At 42.6% G+C, this 22,192-nt stretch overlaps 1 long non-coding RNA gene across 1 annotated transcript in view; it reads right to left on the bottom strand.

The window, feature by feature from the left end:
• LOC121057528 overlaps positions 1-22,192 on the bottom strand; it is a 63,095-nt gene that overhangs the window by 30,954 nt on the left and 9,949 nt on the right. The window contains exon 2 of the long non-coding RNA XR_005813825.1: positions 12,365-12,511. This is a non-coding gene — a long non-coding RNA (uncharacterized LOC121057528). The remainder of the gene's footprint in view (positions 1-12,364; positions 12,512-22,192) is intronic.

The following is a 22,192-nucleotide window of genomic DNA, read 5'->3' as shown; positions in this document are numbered from 1 at the left end:
TACTTTTTAATTCATTGCTTTGTACACAAAAATAAAATCTAGTATAAAACCCCAATGCAAACATACTCATTTTCTATGCTGGCAGGGTTATTTTCTCATGCTTGTGATAGCCGAGAGACCTTCTTTTGCTTGGTCAGGTCTCAGAGCCTCTGTGGGAGGAGGCACAGCTGGGATGCCAGCACTACTTAGGAAGGGGCAGTGGTCTCAATGACAAATGGAGATGTAGAAAGTCAACATGCTTAATAATATAGTGGATGGTGCTAACAGTCAAAAAATGGGCAAGTTTGTCAAGCTGACTCTATCTTTAGTGGTCATAGGCTGCTCTCTTTCTCATACAGTCTCCTAGTTGTAGGACATTTTCTTTCAGCCCTGGGAAGGATGGGGAGCCCATATTCTTTGTTGGCAACTGAACTGCATCAACTTCTGTGGATTTACGCAGGCAGTGAATTTGGATCACTGTGTGGAAAAGACACTGCTTCCCCTGAGTAAATATTATAAAAAGGATTAGCAGGAAGGAATCCCCCCTCTGAAATGCATTGGAAACATGGCGCATCTAGGAAGAGGATCTTAAACTTTGCAAAATACCCTACAGTAAATGCGTACTTGTGCCAGACTTTATGCAACTAATTCAGTAAAACAAACAAAAGTCCCTTGGATGTGTTTTCTTCATTTCTTTAGTTTCTTCTCAAGAAAAGCAGTATGCCTAATGAGAGCAGGCAACAAGCTACATCCCATTACCCTTGTTCCAAGATAAATCTCATGCTGGTGAAATTTGCACAGGCTGCAGCTGAAGGTTTCTATAGAAAGCAGACTACCCGTGTGCCTACTGCCACCTGCAGTTACCCTTAATGTCATTGGGAGTGCTATTGCTGTGAAGATGAACATTTGGCTCCTAGGGGTTACCTGTCCTCAACCTTTTCAGAAGGCTGGGCTATTCCTGTTTCATCTAAATTATCCAGACCAGAAAATGTCATCCTCCCAAGAGTGGAATCCAGGAGTGTGCTGATGAGGACACGCAATCCAGTGCAGCATTTCCAAATGAAACCTTCTTAATCCTATTTTAGGTCTTCTTTCAAAGATAGCCTTTGTAAGTCTCCATATCCTCAAAAGGTATGAATTTGTAATTGTCCTGGTTTCAGTTAGGACAGAGTTAATTTTCCTCCTAGTAGCTGGCAGGGTGCTATGTTTTGGATTAGAATGAGAAGAGCGCTGATAACATGCTGATGTTTTAATTGTTGTAGAGCAGTGCTTACACCAAGCCAAGGACTTTTCAGCCTCTCTCTGTCCTGCTAGCGAGCAGGCTAGGGATGCAGCAGGAGCTGGGAGGGGACAGACCCAGGACAGCTGACCCAAACTGGCCAAAGGGGTATTCCATACCATCTGACGTCATGCTGAACAATATATAGGGGTGGCTAGCCGGGGTGGAGGGGGGGGCCGGCTGTTCGGGGATAGGCTGGGCATCGGTCAACGGGTGGTGAGCAATTGCATTGTGCATCACTTATTTCGTACACATTATTACTATTAATACTATTATTATTATTATTGTTGTTGTTATTCTTTTCCCTGTCTTAATAAACTGTCTTTATCTCAACTCACAGACTTCACTTTCCCGTTTCTCTCCCCCATCCCGGAGAGGGAGGGGGGAGGGTGAGCGAACGGCTGTGTGGTGTTTGACTGCCAGCCGGGCTAAACCACAACAGTAATGAAGTCTTCTCACCTACTGGCTTTGAGAACTGACCTGCAGCTCAGCTACCATTGACACTGACTTTGGGTGATGCCAGAGCGCTTCCTCATACCAGCCATTTGTGCAAAAGGCAGAAAAATCTAAGGTCCTTGGTCCTCTTGAAATGAATAATCAGTGTTACTTTGATAGTAGTTCATCACTGCTTGTTAACAATTAGGCTGCCACATGAACAGCGCTCCTGTTAAGAATTCATTTGAGTTCACAGCTTTGTGGCATTGCTTATAAAACAACAACAACAAAAGCTTTTAAAAGCTTTTTAAAAGTGTTAAATTCAACAAAGAGCCTTAAAGAATGTATGGCACAGCTGGTGGTACCTAAAGCCCCATGTAAGTGAACAGTAGAAGAATGAGGCACAGCACAAAGGCAATCCTAAAATTCTTTAAGTCTTACTGTACCTGCCAGCAGTAAAATGAGCATGTTGTGTGTTGTGGGGGGAAAGGAAACACTTGGTTTGCTCAGTGGCTCCGAACAATTGCTACAAGCACCTAGAAATGCTTAGATTTCCCAATGACTGCAAAAATGCAACAGATACCTTTTTGGTAAACTTCATAACCACAAAACCTAGAAAGACAGAAGCCTACTGGCTAGTTTTTAATACAATAAATGGAAAAAGAGTAGATACAGCTCAGATAAAAGGCTTTCAAAACTTCAGTGCTTCTACAATATTTATGTTGGGATAACAGGTGAAATACGAATATGCTGTCAGAATTGGTCTAGTAACAATCTATTGCTAAGGAAAGAAGATAATTTTTTCTTTGTACCTGAATTTACTCTCCTCATTTTCAGACCAGAGAACCCTGCGGTAGCAAGATTTTAAAGGGATGTTTCCATCTATTTCAGAAGGTTTCAATTGCCATTTTTTAATGCATATAAAAAGACCTTTTCGTAAGCTTTTATAATTCGTCCAAGCTGTTCCCTCTGTATGAGGATTTTAAGATGCTGCCTACTGCACCAGTGAAGCAATCTGCATGGCATTAGACCTCACATTGCTTAAAGATGCTGGGTTCACATCAGCTCCCATACAGGTCTGTTCCCAAACTGGCTCTTGGCAGTCCAGGACAAGTTTTCCTCAGCTGTCTCATACGTTGTCATAGTCCTCCCAGCATGATGACCTTTATTTTCCTCCCACACATTTTTCCCTTGGGACCTTCTCCCACTTTTTTCCATTTTGTAACCCAGCTCTGACAAGGATATACTTGTCTGCAGGAAAACCATGGCCATTGAACTGCCTCTGTTTAGGCAAAGAAGTGTTCTTTCTTTCTTGTTTCTTTGTGCTTTATTAATTTTTCTGCATCATGATAATGACCTGTTAACCTGAGCGACAAAGAGGCCTCTCTTGTGCACAAACACACACTTACAGTCTTCTCCAACAAAGAGTCACCAGTGGAAGTGCTGTGTTTATACACACAGGCTCAGCTTCTGGAGAAACACGCTGACTTCATTTCTCTTCTGTCTGCAGTACAAGCAAGGCACGTTCCAGTTGAAGTCAAATAATCCCAGAAAATCCCTAAAACTTTAGACTTTCTGGAGGAGTATTGGAACATCCCCAAAGGAAAGTAGAGGGATTTTGCAGTGCATTCCAATACTCATATGAAAATGATTTAGGGGAAATACACACAATGCAAACCACTCTAGCAATTATGAGTCTTCCAGAAAAGAATTCCTTCAGCTTTACGTTTCTTAGATAAAAGATTTCAAAAATAGAAAAGCATTATAACCTCATTTTAGGGTTATTTGTTCTGACTGGTAAAAGTTTTGATGCACTGTCAGGTGAGGTAATGGCAATGTGGTCTGTCACGAGTATATAATGGAGTATTGGTTTCCATGTTTCTGTAGGCATACATTCAGGCCTCTTTCTTCTCTCACCATGTGTGTCTTATTTAGCTAGCTAAATATCAACGTCTTGGTTGTCCCCTCAAAATGGCAGTTTAAATCAGGAATAATCCTAGTGAAATTACTAAATAAAGCCAGTATAAATGGAGAATCAGGCCTTGAAAAACAGTAGTGAGGTTTGAATTTGTCACAAGGCAACTGCAATAGGCATGTGATATCTGACTGGATCAGAGGGTTCTGAGAGCCCCTTCTCCCTCCAAGTAATTAATATACAGAAAAACTGGATCCCAACTCTTTCGCAGACAAAGCAAGCATCTTAATTTGGTCTTAGAAGATTCTTCCTGTCAGACTGGAGAGATCTGTCCACACATTATATGGAAGTACTAATAAAACGAGAGATGGTTTTAATGAATTTCTTACAAGGAAACAACATAAGAACACTAAAGGGAGCCAGCAATTGTTTGATGGCCTTTTAAAAATAAGCTGTTGGTTTCACCCCATTTCTTTAGCAGATACATATCCACATTAAGCATGTGCAAAGTATTCTTACAGAATTGGGTATAGGCTCGCAATTCCAGGATTTTTATTTTGGTTGTGATTTTGAAAAACAGGTCAGTTTGGCAAAAACAATCTGTTCTGTACAAAATCTGTTTAGCAGAAATGGAGTTCTTTTACAGAAAATCCTGCGACTCACACAGGCCAACCACATATCACAAAGTGACCTTCAGAACTGGGCAAACTGCTCTTTGTCCATAACTTGCTAGGTGGCTAGAATTTTTATGCAGTATTTGGGAGATAACTAGAGCTAAATAATGACATGCTTCCCAGATTAAACCACGTATCATCTTTCTGCCAAGTGCTTTATCTAAAATAATTATTCTTTTTTTTGGGGGGAAACAATGAATCATGGTTTTTAGGTTCTATTCTATTGTTTCATTCCTTCCTGCATGCTAAGTCATGAAGACTTGAACTATTTTCTAATGAAAGGGGAAAACTTAGTGAGTTTAGTTTCACCTCTATTCCCAGATTTCATTTCTCCATTTTAGTAGTCTGCAAGTCATAGTGCTCACACCTCAGGATAGTGTCTGACACAGGAAGCTACTCTACAGTGGAGGGGCAAGGAATCTTTTCCTTCATTTCTACCTAAAGCTGTTCCCCTTTGAAGCCAACATTTACAGTTCTTCAGTTAGGCAAACAAGGGAGTGAAGGTGAGATGTTGCCTTGTGGTTGGAAAAGGAAATTGGATCTTGATTGCACTGTCTAATCCAAGGGTACTTTTATTTAAGAAGAGAACAAGACACACACAAAAAAGAACAGCAGCTCACTTTCACTGGAAAAGACCTTCTTTCAAAATATGGAAGGGGATGAGATGTAAAATACAACCTGTCCTCAGTGTTTCTTGCCTTATTGAAGGTAATAGCGCCCTGCTTAGAGCTGCTTAGAGCTTTTTTTTTTTCCTCAAGATGCTGGAGCGTGTCCAGAGAAGGGCAACGAAGCTGATAAGGGGTCTAGAAAACAGGTCTCATGCGGAGCGGCTGAGGGAGCTGGGGTTGTTTAGCTGCAGAAAAGGAGCCTCAAGGGAGACCTTATTGTGCTGTACAATTACCTTAAAGGAGGCTGTAGTGAGGTGGGGATTGGGCTCTTCTCCGAAGCATCAAGTGATAAGATGAGGGAAAACGGCCTCATGTTGCACCAGGGGAGGTTTAGGTTGGACATTAGGAGAAATTTCTTCACCGAAAGAACTGTGCAGCATTGGAACAGGCTGCCCCTGGAGGTGGCTGAGTCACCGTCCCTGGCGGTTTCCAAGAAACATGGAGATATAGAGCTTAGTAGCATGGGTTAGTGGTGGACTTCAGTACTAGGTTAAAGGTTGGACTAGATGATCTTAGAGGTCTTTTCCAACCTGAATTACTCCATGATGATTCTACAATTCTTTTCCCCCCTTCTGATTTCTGAAGCATCAAAGACTTTCCATGCAGTGTTTATACAGAACAGCAGCACTTAATTCTGCATTCCCAAATCCCTTCTGGAACTTGGGTCATGGTACCTACCAACAGAAATGATTTAAGAGGACACAACTGGCAAAAACAACTAGCAAAAAGCAGAGGTAAGCTGCCTTTAAAGTGTAATCTGAGTTCTTATGATATAACCAGAAGTCTGCGCTGGCTCCTGAACCTCATGAAACACTTCATTCTCATCATGTTGAGACATGACACACATTAACCAAAGTTTCATTTAATCAGCTTAGGAACCTGACTAAGGCTAAAAGAAAAAACAGCTCCCACCAGTCCATTCCTAAGAGTTTTTGCTTTCTAAGAAAAATCAGAAGAGTAATTCCCAAATCCCCAACATCTCACAAGAAGGATTTATCAAACAGACTTTTAAAGGCATACTTCTCAGTGGTAAGCACACTACAGTACACTTATTCTTTAGGATGTTCTAGGTCTCTCAGAATTTACCTTCAATACATGACTCCCGTTCATGTGCATTTTAGCAGCATGCATCTGAGAGGAATCAGCTGGATCACCAAGGATGCTTCCCTGCTACTACAAACATTGAATGGAGACACTTCCGTGAGTCCAATAAGCTCATGAGCATGCTGGCATAGATATCCAAACGCTTTCATGGTCTCTCTGCCAGGGTACAGCAGTGTCAGCTGCTTCCAAAGGGCTGGGGAGCCAGCAGCAATCCCAGGACCCGCAGGACAGAGGCCTTACCAGGTCCCGAACAAGGTGAGCAGGGCAGACCAGAGGGTGGAGACCAGGTTCAATGAAAAGTCCCAATCATCAGACTAGTTCATAGAGATGAAGCAAGTTCAAGGCCAAGCCAGAAGCAAGTACAAACTGGTGAGTCAGCAGTAGGTTCATTGGTGGTGGCCAGGGTCAGACAGCCCCAGTGATCACAGACAGGTCCACAGTGATAACGCAAATTTGAGGCCAAGCCAGGAAATCACTTAATGGGTCAGGGTACAGATCTATGGGGTCCATGCCTCAGCGTCACTGTGGCTGAGCTGGAGACCAGGAATCCTACAGCATAGCTTGAGCTGGGAACAAAGTCCCTTGGGTTGAATTTTAATGGACCTCCTGAGTCCAGAGGAGAAGGCAGAGGCCACGGGGGAGGCTAGTCAGTGCTGTCAAGGCTATGAGTACCCTCAGGGCCCTAATAACCTCACAATTCCTATGCGTATTTCTTCCTCTTTACTGTCTTTGCTGTGGTAGCCCACAGCACTTGCAGAGGGTACATTGCTCTGGAGAAACCTTTTCAAACTGCGGATCTTACACTAAGACCTGAAAGGGACCAAAAGTAGACACTAGCTTATCTCTGCAGGGAAGAGCCTCGGTGCTAGTGGCCTGCCATCGTCGTGTTTTCCTCGCTGTGCTCAAGGGCTTGAGCCTGAGCTGGTCAGAGGAGCACAGCTGCAAGCTGCTGGGCTGCCTGCAGCCTCTGAGACAACCCAGGCCCGGGCTTTTGGATATCTTGGGTCAAGAGTAGGACAGGTCATGGAGCCTGCTGAGCATCAGCTGTAGCGTTGCTCTGCTTAGTAAGCAGGTTGCAGTGCCTCTTAAGTGACGGTTTCCCATGGTCTGTGACTCTGAGGCAGCCTGCCTGCTCTTGCTACAGCAGAATTGTTTTGTGGGGAGGTGGAAGAAAACAAGTGAGTTTCAGAAGCATGAAAGGAACATCACAGTGAAGCTTTCAAGACCTAGTGTGAAAAATAACAGAAAATTCCCATGGGGTTAGTATATCAATAACATGTTACCGTACAATCCATATACTAAATGCAGCATAGCAAGCTGTCACAGTATGCCATAGCAGAAGTCAAATATCAGCATCTGTACAAGATCATGTTTCCTCAGCAGTGACAAGAGCCATGAGCATTTGCTGAAGAACAAAGGTGACTGTAATGGGTTTTGTTTACAAAACAGCCCATGGAAGTAGCGTAACCAAGTCCTACTGAATCCCGATGGAATCTGCAGGCCTGATTCCCTTATGCATTTTTGAGGATACCAAACATGAACAAATTATGTGAGATGACAGCAGCAGAATTCTTGACCAGTGAGTCTACCCACTATGTTTTTCCATTCACCCAGAGAACTTTCGTCTAGGATGTTACCCATGCTGTAATTCACTCCTGGATTTCCTTCCAGAGTGAAATACTTCATTAGCATTATGTATTCTTAAAAACTCCAAAATGAGCATTTAGATATTTTAACACTGATTCCTAAAACAAAACAGAAAGACCAGAGAGATGGGACTTTTGTAACCAGGGAGCTGATCTGAAGGTGACTGGGAAGACGCTGGGTCAGACTGTTGCTAGTTATTCCCCAACCTCTGAGGCAATCTGATACTTTTCCTTCCTGCTGTAAGCACTCCATGAACATATTTCTTGTTTTCAAGGAGACAGTTTAATGATAAATCAGGTACTACTGAGCACGGATTAAGAAATCATAATCCCATCCTTCATTTTCACACTGGAGACCTGGCTGAACGTACCCCTCCAACCTATGTCACTACTTCAAGGATAAGGAAAAAGAATATGTCACCATTGCAAATATGAAGTGCAGTCCACTGGGTTTTGACAAGGTTCTGAGAGATCAATTCTTCAGAGCTGCCTAAGAATTTCAAGGTTCCAGCACTGTCTGGTGATGTGTTTTTTCTGGACAGTGCAGGAAGCTCGCTGCTGCTGCCCTCATCCCCCTCCCAGTGTGTCGGTACAACTCCCTCCGAAGCCACACACTGACCTGGCTGAAAAAAATCCTTAAACAAAATTAAGTTATTTTTAGACAAGATCACTCCAGCAATCTTGTTCAGAACCACATGTGGACAGTTGCCTCAGTGCTACTGAGGGCAGTAAAGCGTAGCACACAATTTGAAATTTCTTCAATGAGCTTTACTGCCAGAGAATATACATCTGATTATTTATTTATTTTCTAAAACTGAATGGGAAATGGTGCCCTGTCTTTCTGCCCCAATCTCTCCTTATTGCTTGTTGAAAATTTAAAATAAATTACACACTCTTCCTATTGAAAAAAATCAGTGCAAAAAGGAGAAATATTAATGAATTTCTTGATCTTACAGTCTTCAAAAAAGCCTGCATGTTAGGCCAAGTCAATGTTTTAAAATGTCAAGTGCTGTTCTGCATTAATTTAATATATTGGGTTTATATTTGAAAATCTAGAAAAGAGGATTAAAAAAAAACATGTTGAAGAATTATATTTAAACTTTTTTTTTTTTTGGAGATGGGGTGGGATGGTGTGGGCGGTGCGGGTGGTGTGTGTGGTCTGCTCTTTCAGTCTGACTTTTGTCCAGAAACTCCACAAAAATTTGTTCTGCAGTACCTGGTGGTTTATAAGCACTTATAAGTACAGGATGGTTTATAAGCACTCCTACCATAGGCCAGTTTTTTTTGTTATAACTCAAGTTCCAGTCAGACTTTTAGGTGCCTTCAAGAGAGCACTCAGTTAACCCAGAGAAGTTTTTTTTAGGGACACTACGGCACATTCAGCACTTAGTTTCATCTTGGCTCTGCACTAACCTGACCTTGTGCACAGTGACTCCCCATATCAGATGATGGATGATCCACAGGCCTTGTCAAACCTTATGCATCATTCGCAACCAATTATTTCTGAAGTGCTGTTAGCGAGCAAACTCAAACAATCTTTTTCCCAAGCTGCCCTTTCACCTATGGCCTTGGCAAGCTGTAAGTGGAGAGCAATCTGAAAGCCTGTTCAGTTAAACTGACACATTCCAAATGGATATTCAAGAAGAAACTGTTTATTTCAGTTTGAAAACTCCCTTTTCCTGGATCTTTTTCTAACAGAATTTGTGGTGCCCAGATGGTTTCTAAATTGAAACGGATTTCCTCCCCCTGCTCTGTCTCCCTTTAATTCTCTTTTGAACATACTGAGAGACTGAGATAGTTGCAAGTAATAGCTAAGACAAGGAGACTTCAGTCTCATGGATGGAAATGAGGCAAGGCACCCAGTTTACGTGCTCTGGGAGACTGGCCTCCGCAGTAAGACACCGGGAGGATGCCAAATAATGAGGTCAGCAGTTGTACAGACGCCTTTGGTTTGGGGCCACATTCGACATATCATATATAACTGGGAGGTTTTTTGTAGATTCCTCAGAAGTGGGCCAAATGGTGCTTACTGTAGTACTCAGACGCAATCATTGTTATGTCTTTCTGACCAGACTGCCATGCTGCCTGTCACTTAGAAGACTGTCACTATTGTTAGAGCATTTTTTCCCCCTTTTCACAATGAACTTCATCACTTTTTACAGTTATTCTGAATAAAGGATAGTTAATTCACTGCTGGATTCCAAGAGCAAAAGATACTCCCTCCACTTACCCCTAAAAGACTGCATTTCTCTTCCCCAAACACTTTTGTCAGAGAGAGAAATATTAACCTACTTAATGTATAAGCACAAAATACATTCCTGATCTGCAGCTGCTTACCTAGGGTTGCACAAGAAGTGACAGCCTGAACCAGGAATTTAATGCTGTGCTCCTGGGCTGCAGTCTAGCATCCCTCCACTTCAGCTGTTTTTTTGTTGATGTTGTTCTGTTGAAATGGAATATCTCCTACTTGTTTCTAAGAAGTCTAATCTTAGGATTTAAAATAAATTGAGTTCGGCTTCTTTTTTATCCATGTTAAGACATCTTTACTGACCACTGAAACTTCTGAAAGCCACGCTGGCAAATTTGCCTTTTCTAAAGATGTGAAGTAAACTTGACAAATGAATGATGGTTCCTTAGCTGCACAAGACCACTGAATGTGGGAAATTCTTAAAGGCTGGCAAATTTGCAGTCCTATCCTGGGACTAAACAATCCAATGTCTGAGGTAGACACCAATCAACTTTTATAGGATCACACTATGCAGGAAGGAAATCCTCCAGATTTTTCTGCAGGGTTAAACTTTGCTAAAAGTCTTCCTGATTTGCTTTCAGAATTTTCCTTCAGACAGCAAATTACCTCTCATGCTTCAGGGCTGCTACTTGCCTCTAGTTTGGGAGTGAGCGTGACATTTAGCAGCTCAGGCACAGTTTCGTTTCCTTCTGCTAAATCACAGATGCTCTATTTCCAGCTGTTTCCAACTGGTCAGAGTAGAATAGTTCTCAAAGATGGTATTGTGGCTTTAGTATTTGTTTTAACATATCAGCTGTAGTCTTGATCACATGTCCAGTCTTGCCAGGTTTAGGACTGAATAGAGATTTTCTCTTAAGGTACAAACTTGGCAGTGTTCCCCTGCCCCAGGAGGTACAGACTACCTGCCCTGAGCTGGGGCACCACCATCTGGGCTTTTGATAGTGCTGGTGCCTGTTCATCTCCTGTTCTGCAACACATGGCGTGTTACTTCTCTGGCTTAGAAGTGGTGCAAGATGGAGAATCAGGAACAGTATGAATTTGTGAACCGATGGAATGTCTTATTAGAGGATAATAAGCCGCTGAGCACATTCTTCCATTCCTCTGGCCAATTTAATTTTGAAACGTTAAACATTATTGGCAGACACAAAAAGACAGTGTAGGTAAATAATATCATTTATGCCTTGGTTGATTAACTGCCTGAAGCACCACCCATGAAGCAGACTATTATTCTGAGTCCTGACTGAAGCAAGGTTAAAGGAATATTTTTAATATTACCATAATCTAAATATGTGAACAAATGAACAGATACTGCATTCAGGAGAGCTATAGCAAAATAACTGTACTGTTAATGGGAGGTTGACTGGATAAATGCCAACATCTTCATTGCCCTGAAAACAGAAGAGTAGAAAACACATGTATTAAATTAAACTAATGATCTGTGTGTCTCAGAGGCAGGTATCAGTAGAAGGAGCCCCTAGAAGGCACAAACAATGAATACGTTGCCTGTAAGGGAAGTGTTTATTTCTCCTTCTAGTAGGAGGGTATTTCATAAAAGAGAGCATGAGAATCTGATATTTCTCCAACATTTTGAGAGACTTACTGATGATCCCCAGAGGACTGTCTGTCTGCAGGGAAGTTACTCAGGGAGGGCAGCAGGTATTCCCAAAGGCAGCTGCATTTCTAAGCAGGTGGGCTGCTATGAGCAGAGATCAGGACTGGCAAACTTGAGAAACTAGTGACTGAAAGCATGCTTTGAAAAGCAGAACAATCTGGGGAAAAACGCAGCTGGAGAGAGATGGTTATAAAGTGATGTGATACAATGGCTGCAGCCAAGTACAGAAGACAAGTTTCCAGAAAGTACAGAAAATAAAAAATTTTGCAAGGTGCTGATTAACAGGAACATTGTTTTGTACAATGCCGTGCATCCTTCCCAAGCAAAATCTACCAGCTACCTCAGTACGGCTGTGTCAGTCAGCCTCGGAGAAAGAAAATAATGCAAGTGGAATGATATGCTAGTTGGGCTGTGGAATGATATGCTAATCAGGCTACCTCCTACTAAACTACCGGCAAACATCTTTGAACGCCACTGTACTATGCCATACAGACACCCAGCATCTGGTTTTATCTCATAAACCTGAAAGGTACTCCAAGGCACAACATAAATCTCCCCTCAAGGAATTCCACTATAGTTTCACAGGCTGTGTCTATAGTGCTGAATACAGCAGGGTAAGTGCAGGGGTTCAAACGCTGGTGGTTACAGCTAGTAACACTCAGCTGTTACCTCTCTCTCACGCATGATTTTGACCTGTACCAATGAGCAGTGTTCAGGACAACACGAATACTAACTTCTGAGAAAACCAAGTTCCAGGACCTACTAGGTAACATAAGTAAAACTGCACGAGGCTGATTTCCTTACCTTAAGCACCTTCAGGAACTCCCAGCATGCATTCATGGCATGTTCCAAGGCATACAGCATCTTTGTGCTCGTAAGAGATGAAAGAGAAAGAAAACACCATTTTGATGGGCTGCAACACAGTTCACACACTACTTCCAGCATCTTGAACTGTAATAAAACATACAAAAAGCAATAACTATGTGTTAGAGTCACATACACAGCAGAAAACCGGACTGTACTGTGGGAATGTGGCCAGTCAGTGGCTTCTGGCATCTGGAGCAGTGATCTGCCCACAATTTGCTTAGAAAAGTATAGACCCTAAATCCGTAAGTTTACCCTGATACACGGTGTATCCTGATTCTACAGTCTGGTAGTACAGCAAGGTTTTCAGAATTCCCAAATCAACAGACAAGATTCTGCCAATGTGCCCAGCCCGTGTTGCAATCCCATAGCACTTCCTAACGTTTTGTTTTAAACAAACAAACAAAAAAGAGCCTCATCAGCTGCGATTGCATGAATTTAGATGGTCATGGACCAGTCTCACCCCAGTCCTAATTTCTCCCTCTGTTCAAGCAATTGTCCAGAAGGAAAAAAAATGTGCCCACCAGCAATTTTCTTCCTGAGATGCCTGCAAGGAAGGGTTCCTGACACCTCTGTTTCATGGTAACCTACAACCTGACCTTATCTTTACGTTGGCAGTATGCTTTTATGCCTAAAGATGCACTCAGAACATCCAGCAGCCTATAGCAGTCAACAGAGTTCTTAATACAGATGTATGATCAGCATATCCCCAAACAGACATCCCAGCCTCACGTGATGACCCTGAAATCACATTAGGAACAGTTTAACGCATTGTCGAGAACCACAGGGAGAGCAATGTTCTTTATATGTGTAGAACAGACACTAGAAAACCAGCATGTCTGTGGGATGAAAAAGGAGAATGGAATAAAAGAACTCTTTGAATGGACATAAACCCACTAATAACTGTAGTATTAGTTCACAGGAAAGAATACTTATGATATCAGAAACCACCAAGCCATCTGTTTATTTTAATATTAAAGAAGATCTTCCCTAAAGGACACGCGAGTGTCCTGCAAGGACTCCCAGAGCAGCTTCAGCCAGCAAGGCAGGCGGCAGCAAGATCCAGTTACCCGACCACAGATCGCCTGCAAACGGTGAATCAGCCTGCAGAGATCTCTGCTCAGCAACTCCCGGCAGATCTGTGCTGCTTGCTACAGCCCGGCCATGCTCATGGGAACCATCCGGGGTCCTCGTAGGCTGGGGACGGCTGGGCTGGGACCTAGGCAGAGCATGGAGCCCCCTCCACCCCACCACCAGTGCCGATCCCAGAACATTTGTCGCCTGGGCTAAGTGAGCACAAGTAGATGGTAATTGCAGATTATCCTGCTGCAAGTTGGCCTATGGTGATAGTTATTACTGGTACCCACACAGATGTGTGCTATTCTGTGGTCTGAGGTACTGAGGTACATTTAGAGGGGATCTGGTCTTACCATCCGCATTCCTCTGGTCTGTTCACTCACCAAGCAAGATGAGAACAAGTCAGCTTATTCCTGATCCGACTGAGGTTCACCCAGGCTACTCCATGAACGAACTTAGCCCATGACCTACGACAGAGGCTGGTGCAAACGATTCCTTCAGATCATAGATAAAACTCCTGGTAAAGCCCTCACATGAGTTACCGATCACTGAGACCTTGAACACCTGGAAACAGAAGGATTTTAAATCCTTGGTTTTCAGGCAGTCAGCCCTTACAGACAAACCCAAGCGTGCCGGCAGTGAATGGCCCTCATGGCCACGTGGCCAGCTGCAGTGACAGCCACGCAGTCCTGCAGGTGCAAACCCTGCTCAGCACGAGGACAGTGACTTTGTGCTTCAAGCTTACTGCAAGCTGTCGTCATTAGGCTGTGTCTCTGTATAGGATAGTACAAAAACATCTCTTCCATGATCCCATAGAATAAAATCTCTCTATGAGAGTATGGCTGGTGGCAACATTAACAATTGTTCCTCCTTCGCCCCCTGGGCATTTCAAGTAACTGCACCCATGCCCATGCTGCAAGGCAAACTGATTCAAGCTGCTCAGTCCCCTGCTCTGGCTCTCAGCACAGCTCCATGGACAGCTGACCTAGCACAAGCAGCACAAGGGGTGGTAGATAGAAGAAGAAAAAAAAAAGTATGTTTTGCTATTCTGTGCATGAACTGGAAGAGGCAGGAAATATTAAACAGAAAAGGACAAAGAAGAAAAGCTGCACTTCGGCTGTTGCTGTTCTGTTTTGCTGTCATTGGGTTTTCATTTTATAAAACAGTCAAAGCAAAATCTATTAAAAGGAATAGAATGCAGCTTTTTATTCTCTGAAAACTGTAAAAAAAAAAAAAAAGATTTATTTGGAAAGAATAGACAAAGGAAGAAAGAGCCCCACACAACAGATGTTAGTCTAGTTGGTTAATACATTCACATACTATAGCTATGAGTACGATGCAGTAATCTCCAGGTTAAGTTAATTAATTTTTGATGTCTCCCCAAGGCAAGCAAAAGCGGAATGAGGCTCACTGTTGATATAAATTATACCCCTTGAGGTTGTTAATGTTACGGATTCTGGAAAGATACTTATTTTCATTTGAGAGAATACACACATCATATTCAGCTGTGGTGAGATGTGCAAGGTTAAAGTTTCCAAAAAGTACTTTTTAATTAAAAAATACGCTGTCAAGATCCTCTGAATTTCCCAGTAGAGAACACTAAAGAGAGTCATAGCTCTCTGACAAATGCCTGAGCATTTACATATCCCCTTTGAATTAGCAACATCCAAGGCTTGCATTGTTTTACAGAGAGATCTTTTTTGTCAGATACTTCTTGTATTTATGGCATTTCAAAATACGTTGTAGCATGCAGAGAGCAAGTCAGGTCACAGATGGAATGGGTATTTTCATGACCCCTTGTTTGCACCAAGCTTTCTCTTGTGCAGAAAGAAGCCAGCTGGGTTTGTGCTTTCTACACGGCAAACTCCAAAGCTTTTCCACTTGGTTGGCTTAAACGAGGGTGTTGTTTTTTTTTTGTTTGTTTGTTTTTTTTCTCCCACAGAAGTATGCAGAACTTAATTTCTAAAGACAGTTTTTTTTTTTCCTTTTTCTTTTCTCCAGGTAGATGCCTGTATGTTCTTAAATACTAAGCTCTTGTTAATTTATCCCTGTCCAGTAGCTGCCAACCCCCTTCAGCCCACCATTTTTATTTTTTTATTTCTTGTGTGAACACACTCAATTGTATTCTCTTAGCCTAGATTTAAGCTAATTCTTTTTTCTCTGTAGCATCACTCCCCACATGTACAGTTAAGGCCACTAACTCTATTAAGGTCAATGAGAGTCATGAGAATTAAGTCCTCATTTATGAGATGTTACTGTGGTGAAGGCAACCAACGCAGCTACCTACACATGACACCAACCCAAGGTGTGCTGGGAGCTGGGTCTGTACGGGAGCTGGGCCCTGGGCTGGGAGGAAAACAAATCCTCAAACCCTCACTAGCCTGCTGCTTGTTTTGTGCCAGTGAGGACGTGCAAGCTTGACGAGAGCCAGCACTTTACACAACACTGTGAAGTGCAGACACAACTGCAGTTTCCGGGATGCCACAGATTTTACTGATTTTTCTTTTATGGCTGGTCTTCTCCAAAGAGGGCAACAGTGAGAGAAACTTTGTTTTTGACTTCAGAAGTCAAAGTGACTGTCATTTTTAGGGTGGCTTGTAGGTCAGAATGAGGAAAGAGGACACAAAGAGGACACAAAGAACACAAATAGGATCCAGCCTACAGCACTTCTTCCTGAAGAGCAGCACAACCATTTCACAGCTGCACGTCTCACCCTGTGGATACAGGTTCCAGGTACAACAGCACACAGAAGCCTGCCAGAGCCAACAACTGATATTTTCATAAATACATCAGTCCCACTTAGTAATAAAATAAGACTTTGCAATATCTGCCTGGTCAATACTGATCCTCCTCTTCCATAATGGGAATAATCCCAATCCTCTAACATCTTAGATTCCAAAGCCTTGTTAATGTCTTATTTTGTGTCAGCCTGGTTCCAAGGCAATGCTAGTCTCCCTGATATGGTAAGACTTTAGGAAGACAACCTCTGTACTCAGGGAAAACACCTTTTATTTCCAGCATGGCAGAAACATGTCTCAGGAGTATAAAAAAATAAGACCAGTCACTCACCTCCAAAAAAAAAAACAGGTGGAACATGTTTTTACTTCAAGAGGGATAATTAAGGCAGCACTGAACTTACTATCCATGGGGCTGAGAGCGCTCAGTATGCTTGTTTCATGAGAGATGTAGTAACAGTTTTGTTTGCTAAAATAAGCTAGAAAATAAAACCCGTCACTGAATTCATGGGTCTAGGATAGATGAGCTGCTAGGACAGCACTGGACTCTGATACTGAAAGACTTACAAGCAGCACATCATTAACATTCAAGAGGAAGCTACTGTGGAGCTTATCAGTCCATTGCATTACAACACAGCAAGAATAGCTTTTTTTTTTTTTTTTTTTTTTAAGCCTAGAATTACCTGAAATAAACGTATGTATGTCAAAAGCATTCAGTTATGGGATTGTCACATCATTTTTTAGAAGCACCATCAACATGTTGAGTCTACACTTATTTTCATTAATAAAAAACATCAATTGTATTATGAAGGTTAAAAAAAGCAAAACTTTTCTTGCAGGGCCGAAAGTCATGTTAACTGGAGGAACGTACACATCTTGGGAATAAAGGCTGCTTTGAACTTACTGGGAAAAAAGACAAAAGAAAAAAATTGATGATAAAGAGTTAGATAAGAAAGTGCGTGAGAAGGAGACAGTCTAGAGGAAAAAAAATGCAAGGAAATATCTCCACATAAACTTTACAGGGAGTTTAGCAGAAAACATGAATCAGTTGCTTGCAAGCATAAATGAGCACAGCTCCCCTGACTTCAGAACTCCTGACATACTAGCTGGGTTTAATAAAAGAAAACGAGGTGAAAATACCTAAAAGCCTTGCTCCGCTCATGTCAGTACAATGTTTTAAATTGCCTTTTCCTTGAAGCCAGAATTTCACCTGAAAGTTTCTTGTATTTGCACTCACCAATAGAAAGCAAAAATTGGCAGCAGAATGCATGATCTGAGCATCCTATGGCCAGAGATACCTCATCTGCCGCCTCTGCACCTTTGGCAGACGAGCACATTTGCAAGTGGAGAGGGTGTGATGGAATACAGCTAGAGAGCACAACATTTTAGTCCTGGCTGAAGCAGGTACCATCGCTTGGGACTTGTTGAAGCTGTTGCCACCTAGAGCATAATGAAAGTCTTTTGCAGAGGCTATTCAGAACGCTGCTCTAAAAAGAAGCACAGGGAGCTTTAAGGGGCACGTCTAGCAAGTGTGAGAACAGCAGCACGCAGTCATACTGCAAAAAACCTCAGTGAAATTCATTTCAGTTGTTAAATACGTATTCAGGCTACCAGGCAGGACATTATGGCTGTCGCCATTACAGCTTTTCAGCCTGGATAGCACTAACTAATTGGATTACAGCTAGGTTAATTACAGCTGTCTGTTCATGATGCAGTTGGATCTCCCAGCTGCCATGTCACAACCGAAATTACACTGCCTCCATCACTTCCAAGCAGAAGAACGACTGAGAAAGCTTTGGCTGCAAAACTGTCACTTTCCATTGAAAATGGGCATATTATAACAGGAATTAAAAGAAAAGCACTGAACAAGAATGTAGTAAACAAGCGAGCGCACACAGTGATTCTGTCATAGCAATCTGAAGCAACTCCGAATGAGAGCTAAGCAGGGCTCACCCGCTGTACAAGAGCACAAAGACCAGAAAAAGCAGTGTGATTTTCTAAAGACACATGATGAAACATTTCCTTTTATTGACTGCCAGCTTTACTAACTCCCCAAAGGCGCTTCTCTGCTAGCCTGGCTCAATCAAATGCTTCCCAGCTGAGGACAGCACCTCTCTAGACAGAAGGATCATCCAAGGCCTTATGCACAAAATGAGGATAATATCTCCCAGAACTACCAAAAGCCTAAAAATTTTACTGATTGTTTATAATACTGCAGTGAAAGGGAATGCAAAGGAAGAGGTCTGTAGGCAACTCCCACTTTCCATTCCTAGTGAACTTTCTCAGCCACTCAGCCTGCCTCGTTCACCTCAGAGCACTTAGCTTTAGAGGTTTTTATAATAAATATCTTATGCAGAGACTGTTCAGGATGCTACCCCAAAAAGCGGAGCAACACCATCTATCACAACAGGGTACCGTGAGTGACCGCTCTATCAGATTTAATTACAAACTCCAGGCTAGCACACAGAACAGCAATGAGGAACGCTCCTAACTGCAGACACCAAGTTTGGCATGTCAGGCTTTGTTACGAAATCACTTCATCTTTCTGGGCCAGGGTGGTATCCGCAGTAAGTAGCTTCATTTCCAATCTGTATCCAGGGATTATTGCAGGCAATTCAAGGACAAGAAAGAAATGGAGAGACAGGGTAAGAAAAGAGGTTGGCATGTAGTTTTTTGTTAAAAGTACGTTTTGAATTCATATGGCTTTAGAAACTACAATATCAGTAGAAAAAAAAATGTCTTTAATGTTAAATTTCCCCTCAAGATTCAAGTGAGCGTTAATGCTGGCCGCTTCACTTCATTCCTTCCCCTAACTTCCAAGCTGAAATGTCAGCTCAAGCTATTTACAGTTCCTCACTTTAGACTTTCCTAAGGCACAGTCAAAGGAACATTCAAATTTCCATTCCATCAATCCAGAGAAAAACAATCCCAAACTTTGGATGTGTTGGATACAAGGATTAAAACTGTGTACTGCTTACACGTCTCCTCGTTTTGTCTAAAACAGAGGGGTTGGTTCTACACATGATTTGGATGTGCTTAAAATCTAAGCTATAAAGTAACACTAATGGCACCAGAGACCTAAAAAGCTTATCAGGTGTTTTTCTGTAGGATATTTAACTACAATCACATCACTGCCCTCACGTGATGCAGAAACATTAGTTTCTGCATAATTTTCAGCTTGCTGAAATGGTCCAAAGCAGAGTCCAAACGAGACTTAAAGGAGCGCAGACAACCAAATGGTCCTTGCTTGATTGACCTCCCTCATTTTCGGACTTCTTTCGTTTAGCAGTATAGACATACCAATAGCAAGTGTATTCACGGGACTTGTACTATTTCAGATGGTTAGTGGACCATCAGTCAGCAGCCAGCAATTCTTGCAGAACAGCTTGTAGCCGCTGCTGGAAGATTTTTGCTGGGACTGGTTTGACTGGGATACTGCAGCGACAGAACAGTGGCTTAGGCTTAGCGCTGGTACTGCCGAGACTAGAACATGCTGTCTGCAGGTACTTCAGAACAGTGAAAATGCAAATGTAACCTGCAAGTGTAACAGGCAAGAGACTAAAAGCAAAATCAGCTGGATTTGAAGTCTTCTGCAGAGAACAGTGTCTTATTTTCTTTCTTTGCTGAGCTCTGTCTCCTTTTGCCGCTTTTGGGCTTCCCCACAGACTGACTGAGCAGACATCGTACCTTACTCCCTTTGCTGCTCTTTCCTGTATTTCATAGTCATTTTGTCCCACAGAGAGAGAGGAAAGAAGGGAAACCAGAAAAATCTCTTCCTCATCATCCTTACAATCTCCTTCTCTGTTTCTCCCCTCCCCTCTGTTAGCACAAGGCTAAGCTCTCCCCAGTGAAAGAGTCAGGGACCCTCTGGGGACCTGCAAGGAGCTCTGCAGAGCTGGGAAGCAGGTGCCAGCACAAACAGGCTGTGCTGCAGGTAGAAAAATATTTAGCAAAGAGCAAGCTGACAGTGTGTACCTGGCTCGTCACTGTGCCTGGTGGAGCTTCCTCTGCATTGCTGAGATACAGAACTCCAAAGCCTAGGAAAGACAACTCAGGTTGTAATATGGACACTGCTACAGAGGACAGACCTCTCAGTACTACTGCAGGTCAGGTCAGCCATCAAGGAGCCTCTTCTCAGCTTCTTCTCACCCAGGACTGATGTTTGACTATAAAATTATGTTTTTCCCACCCCCTGCTGTTTCCCTCTGCCTTCACATCTGTGGTCTTATCTGGAACCACGCACTTGCACCATGCTGTGATAAAAGGTTAACATAAGTAAATGGCAAACTCACACTGCTGGCAACATCTGTTGAGTGAGTCATTCTTGCTATAGGAGCCGTTTCCTTTAAAGTGGAAAGAAAGAACATAATACAGAAATAAGGACCCAGTCATTGAACTTTCTATAAATAATTCCTCTTCATTTTCTATCACCAACTGTCTTGAACTCCTTGCTCTCTCTCTTGCCATCGAAGTTCCCAGCCCTTGGTTCTAGTAATTTGTCAATGAATTGCAAAAGGAACAGCATGAGTCAGCCCAAGCCCAGACAAACAGTAGCCTATGGGGAACCTTCTCGTACTCCAGAGGGGAAGATTTTATTCCTTGGCTTTAAAAACTCGGTGCAATTAGAACAGGAAAGGGGAAAAAACAGCTGTTCCAAACATGATGTCAATGTTTCCACTACTTCATAGGGAAACCATGTCCCCCCTCTGATCTTAAAGATGAAATAGTAGTGCTTATTTTCCTGTCAGTTGTATGTGTGTGAGGAGAGGGGAGGGAAGAAGGAGGATTTGCTGGCTTTTTACCTAACTATGAATATATCAAGAGCCTGCATCAGCTGAGAAGTGGGAAGCAGCTGGAATATATCTGAAGGGAGCACAGCAGCCAAGCAAGCTCCATAATGGAAAGCTCCCTGCACTGAAGAAATCCTGAGATGGCTCAAAATTCACAGTTCTCAGGGAGCCCTTCTAACTTCCTGAAGTGTGACAGATTAGCCAAGGGTTAAAAAGAAGAAAGTGATCGAGGTGCAGAATGGCCACCTAGCTATTCAACAACAAGAACACAGCTATTTTCCATGTCTCCAGGTTTGATAAACATAGCTGACAAAAGAGTGGCTAGGATATGCGGTACATACCTGCACTAATCAAATCTGAACCCCAGTTGCACCAAAACATTGCAGCATCTTCAATCCCCCCGGGCTGCTAACACTGTGGGGGGGGCACATAAGTCAAGGCTGATGGAAGAAGCCAAAAACTGAATGTGGGGGATCCAACAAGTCCACAAACATTCCAACATCAAACTTTCGGCTTCTTGGTCTGAGGTTATTTGTCCATTTATTTCCAGGGAGAAACTGGTTATCACCTTTATGAACATTTTCCATCCTTTTTAAAATATAAACAGAGTGCAATGCTTAAATCCCTGTCTGTATCTCTTCCCTCTTGTCATGCAAAGTTTAGCAAGGAATGTGATTTTTGTTTATAGAGGTAAGGAATTAAATCCATGTCTCAGCTTGACCTTGGCTGCCCTATTCCATTAAATACCATCCCTCAGACATTAGAAATAAACCATGGAGCAGAGGTAAAGCCTCTCAAACACATCAAATAGCAATTTGTATTTAGCATTTTTGCAGTTATAAATGGCTTTCTGTCAGTTTGATATTGGGTGCCTTGCCCACTCCAGGAGTAATGCAACATATGATTCTTGGTTTATTATGCTATAAATTATGAAGTCATGGAAAACTGTCAGAGAACAAGACACATGTCCTTGCAATGTAATACTGCCTCCATAGTCATCCCTGTGGAGGCTGAGCTACAGGAAAAGATTTGGGAAGAGGGGAAAAACATCTTTCCCATCAACAGCTGGATTCAGACACTACCTGTTGCTCAAACTGCTGGCCAATTCAGCCTTCTTCTGTGGTTACATTGAAGTAACCCTGGCAAAGATAGTGCACAGGGGACTT

The sequence above is a fragment of the Cygnus olor genome, chromosome 19 (genome assembly GCF_009769625.2).
Source record: "Cygnus olor isolate bCygOlo1 chromosome 19, bCygOlo1.pri.v2, whole genome shotgun sequence".
Taxonomy (NCBI): Eukaryota; Metazoa; Chordata; class Aves; order Anseriformes; family Anatidae; genus Cygnus; species Cygnus olor.
This window is presented reverse-complemented; position numbering and strand designations above follow the sequence as displayed.